The sequence below is a fragment of the Gadus chalcogrammus genome, chromosome 3, assembly GCF_026213295.1.
Source record: "Gadus chalcogrammus isolate NIFS_2021 chromosome 3, NIFS_Gcha_1.0, whole genome shotgun sequence".
NCBI classification, from domain to species: domain Eukaryota; kingdom Metazoa; phylum Chordata; class Actinopteri; order Gadiformes; family Gadidae; genus Gadus; species Gadus chalcogrammus.
This window is the reverse complement of record NC_079414.1, coordinates 14,166,398-14,171,621: the sequence shown is the minus strand read 5'-3', so window position 1 is coordinate 14,171,621 and position 5,224 is coordinate 14,166,398. Positions and strand designations below refer to the sequence as shown.

The 5,224-nt window shown below is 39.1% G+C and overlaps 1 long non-coding RNA gene across 1 annotated transcript; it reads left to right on the top strand.

Annotated features, from left to right (window-relative positions):
- Positions 1–827: 827 nt before the first annotated feature.
- On the top strand, positions 828–1,267 carry LOC130377405 (uncharacterized). The gene is made up of 3 exons (XR_008894156.1): positions 828–927; positions 1,034–1,097; positions 1,204–1,267. It is a non-coding gene; the product is annotated as an uncharacterized LOC130377405 (long non-coding RNA).
- The last annotated feature ends 3,957 nt before the right edge of the window (positions 1,268–5,224 follow it).

Sequence of the window (5,224 nt, the reverse complement as noted above, 5' to 3'; positions counted from 1 at the left end):
AAATTATAGTGTGTTACTGTGTAATTACCACTGGTAATAAGAAGGTATATACAAAAGAATTACAGCTGAAGTACCAAGTTAAACCTCCACTATTACCCATCAACTCAACCAAGTACTGTGTAAATTACTTTTTCTTAGTTATTATTCATAGCTACACCCATTCAGAAAGGGTTTATTCGATTTACCTTAGAAACTACGGAATTACTTACCTGGTAACAAGCTCCGCAGGAACAGTTTTCCTCTAGTTTCATGGTACATCTTCTTAAATACTGGGTACAAAGCCGTTTGTTTCCATGGTGTTACCACGTTATTACCATATAATTTATAATGGATACATTCCATTGTCCATGCAGTCAACACAAACTGGTACCATGTACGTTCTGCGACGTTACCAAGTAAAACGCGACAATTTACCCGGTAAGTAAGCTGAAACTGTACTGTAAAAGGAAGCCTCGTTTGTTTCCATGGTATTACCAGGTTCTTACCATATAATTTGTAATACGTTATTCCCTTTTCCATGCAGTCAACACAAACTTGTACCATGTACATTCTGCGACGTTACCAAGTAAAACGCGACAATTTACCCGGTAAGTAACCTGAAACTGTACTGTAAAAGGAAGCCTTGTTTGTTTCCATGGTATTACCAGGTTCTTACCATATAATTTGTAATACGTTATTCCCTTTTCCATGCAGTCAACACAAACTTGTACCATGTACGTTCTGCGACGTTACCAAGTAAAACCCGACAATTTACCCGGTAAGTAACCTGAAACTGTACTGTAAAAGGAAGCCTCGTTTGTTTCCATGGTATTACCAGGTTCTTACCATATAATTTGTAATACGTTATTCCCTTTTCCATGCAGTCAACACAAACTTGTACCATGTACGTTCTGCGACGTTACCAAGTAAAACCCGACAATTTACCCAGTAAGTAAACTGAAACTGTACTGTAAAAGGAAGCCTCGTTTGTTTCCATGGTATTACCAGGTTCTTACCATATAATTCGTAATACGTTATTCCCTTTTCCATGCAGTCAACACAAACTTGTACCATGTACGTTCTGCGACGTTACCAAGTAAAACGCGACAATTTACCCGGTAAGTAAGCTGAAACTGTACTGTAAAAGGAAGCCTCGTTTGTTTCCCTGGTATTACCAGGTTCTTACCATATAATTTGTAATACGTTATTCCCTTTTCCATGCAGTCAACACAAACTTGTACCATGTACGTTCTGCGACGTTACCAAGTAAAACCCGACAATTTACCCGGTAAGTAACCTGAAACTGTACTGTAAAAGGAAGCCTCGTTTGTTTCCATGGTATTACCAGGTTCTTACCATATAATTTGTAATACGTTATACCCTTTTCCATGCAGTCAAAACAAACTTGTACCATGTACGTTCTGCGACGTTACCAAGTAAAACACGACAATTTACCCAGTAAGTAAGCTGAAACTGTACTGTAAAAGGAAGCCTAGTTTGTTTCCATGGTATTACCAGGCTCTTGCCATATAAGTTGTAACTGGTTATTCCCTTTTCCATGCAATCAACACAAACCATATATGTTCTGCAACATCGTTCACCAGTAGTTAATCACTTTAATTGTTGTTATAAAACCCCAAACCACTGTTGATGAAAGGCATATTAAAATTAAACAAAATCAAAGGCTTATCTTTCAAACAATGCATATCTCACAAACAGGCACTGAACACTGAAGAAATGGAACAAAAAAATGAGCCGTCCACATCAACTCAATTTAAATGTTACTGATGGTGTTTTCATAAAACACATGACATTGTTATGGCAAGTGACCACAAGGAAGACTGCTTCAACCTCTTCAATTTGAATAAGCGGTGAATGCCGCAATCTGCCTAATGGAGCATCTTTGTGGTCATTCGCAAACCAATGAGTCCACTCGATGAATGAGAGATGACTCTTTAGTGTCTTCTCTGTGAGGCATCCCTGCAGTCTCCACATCTGGGATTTGAAGGCTGACCAAGACCTGAACAGGTACCTCCAAATCTCCCCTTCCATACTGTAATAAAGAATCAGAAGACAAGAAAATAAACATTAGGACTGTCAATTAATTAACATTTCTAGAACATGTAGAACTCAAAGATTAGTTTGTTTATTAGTTAAAAAATGATGCTGGTCCTCTGGCCATTGTGTTTGGTCATATTGAAAAGAGAAAAAGGCATAGCCATAAATACAGTTAATAGGACGGGAGGGGACAGGCTGTTACCTCCGGTTAGCACTTTAGCATCGAGCTAGCGGAGCTTCTGTCATTCAACTAACTCGGACATGTTGTTTAAAACCTATAACACCCAATTTATTAAAATATCCGGATTTAATCGGGCTCTCTCCCATAAGTACAGTTAATAGGACGGGAAGAGACAGGCTCTGTTAGCCCCGGTTAGCGCGATGCTAAAGAGCAGCTCTACCGGAGCATGCCACCTCAACAGGTGCAAGTTAGCCTCCGGTTTGATATTCGCCAGATATTCGGTTTACCACCCAATCGGATTCATCAACATAAGTGCAATACATTACGGGCTTAGTATGTTGAGGACGGTGCATCGCGAAAATCACAAACACATGTTGTCGCCATTGATGTCTGTGCAACAACGTCATTTACGTTTTGGCTGCTACCTGTTTTAGGGACCGTCAACAACTTACACTCACCGACTGGTGGCAGAGACGTTACCATGGAATTGTTTCTGGAAATAAATCATATAAAATAATATAGAAATCACTAAAAAATACATTTTGTCACCTGATTGTAGTATTAGTTGCCAATGGTGGGCTGCTACTTACTGCAGGTAACTTTGCTAATATATTATATTATTGTTAAACGGGATGCAATTAATAATTTCAAATATAATTTAGTCGATTTTTGTCGAATATTAAACTATTAACTTCATTATGATTAACTATATTGCAATATATTTGTGTGAATAATCTCCTGAAACAATTCCATGGTAACGTCTCTGCCACCAGTCGGTGAGTGTAATTTGTTGACGGTCCCTAAAACAGGTAGCAGCCAGAACGTAAATTACGTTGTTGCACAGACATTGATGGCGCCAACATGTGTTTGTGATTTTCGCGATACGGTGTCCTAAACCGTCCTCAACATACTAAGCCCGTAATGTATTGCACTTATGTTCATGAATCCGATTAGGTGGTAAACCGAATATCAAACCGGAGGCTAACTTGCACCTGTTGAGGTGGCATGCTCCGGTAGAGCTGCTCTTTAGCATCGCGCTAACCGGGGCTAACAGAGCCTGTCTCTTCCCGTCCTATTAACTGTACTTATGGGAGAGAGCCCGATTAAATCCGGATATTTTAATAAATTCGGTGTTATAGGTTTTAAACAACATGTCCGAGTTATTTGAATGACAGAAGCTCCGCTAGCTCGATGCTAAAGGGCTAACCGGAGGTAACAGCCTGTCCCCTCCCGTCCTATTAACTGTATTTATGGCTATGCCTTTTTCTCTTTTCAATATGACCAAACACAATGGCCAGAGGACCAGCATCCTTTCTTAACTGATAAACAAAATAATCTTTGAGTTCTACATGTTCTAGAAATGTTCATTAATTGACTGTCCTAATGTTTATTTTCTTGTCTTCTGATTCTTTATTACAGTATGGAAGGGGAGATTTGGAGGTACCTGGTCAGGTCTTGGTCAGCCTTCAAATCCCAGATGTGGAGACTGCAGGGATACCTCACAGAGAATACACTAAAGAGTCATCTCTCATTCATCGAGTGGACTCATTGGTTTGCGAATGACCACAAAGATGCTCCCATAGGCAGATTGCTGCATGGCATTCACCACTTATTCAAATTGTAGAGTTTGAAGCAGTCTTCCTTGTGGTCACTTGCCATAACACTGTCATGTTTATTATGAAAACACCATCAGTAACATTTAAATTGAGTTGATGTGGACGGCTCTTTTTTTGTCCGATTTCTTCAGTGTTCAGTGCCCGTTTGTGAGATATGCATTGTTTGAAAGATAAGCCTTTGATTTTTTTTAATTTTAATATGCCTTTCATCAACAGTGGTTTGGGATTTTATAACAACAATTAAAGTGCTTAACTACTGGTGAACGATGTTGCAGAACATATATGGTTTGTGTTGATTGCATGGAGAAGGGAATAACCAGTTACAACTTGTATGGTAAGAGCCTTGTAATACCATGGAAACAAACAAGGCTTCCTTTTGCAGTACAGTTTCAGCTAACTTACTGGGTAAATTGTCGTGTTTTACTTGGTAACGTCGCAGAACTCACATGGTACAAGTTTGTGTTGACTGCATGGAAAAGGGAATAATGTATTACAAATTATATGGTAAGAACCTGGTAATACCATGGAAACAAACGAGGCTTCCTTTTACAGTACAGTTTCAGCTTAATTACTGGGTAAATTGTTGTGTTTTACTTGGTAACGTCGCAGAACGTACATGGTACCAGTTTGTTTTGACTGCATGGAAAAGGGAATAACGTATTACAAATTATATGGTAAGAACCTGGTAATACCATGGAAACAAACGAGGCTTCCTTTTACAGTACAGTTTCAGGTTACTTACCGGGTAAATTGTCGGGTTTTACTTGGTAACGTCGCAGAACGTACATGGTACAAGTTTGTGTTGACTGCATGGAAAAGGGAATAACGTATTACAAATTATATGGTAAGAACCTGGTAATACCATGGAAACAAACGAGGCTTCCTTTTACAGTACAGTTTCAGGTTACTTACCGGGTAAATTGTCGGGTTTTACTTGGTAACGTCGCAGAACGTACATGGTACAAGTTTGTGTTGACTGCATGGAAAAGGGAATAACGTATTACAAATTATATGGTAAGAACCTGGTAATACCATGGAAACAAACAAGGCTTCCTTTTACAGTACAGTTTCAGGTTACTTACCGGGTAAATTGTCGCGTTTTACTTGGTAACGTCGCAGAACGTACATGGTACAAGTTTGTGTTGACTGCATGGAAAAGGGAATAACGTATTACAAATTATATGGTAAGAACCTGGTAATACCATGGAAACAAACGAGGCTTCCTTTTACAGTACAGTTTCAGCTTACTTACCGGGTAAATTGTCGCGTTTTACTTGGTAACGTCGCAGAACGTACATGGTACCAGTTTGTGTTGACTGCATGGACAATGGAATGTATCCATTATAAATTATATGGTAATAACGTGGTAACACCATGGAAACAAACGGCT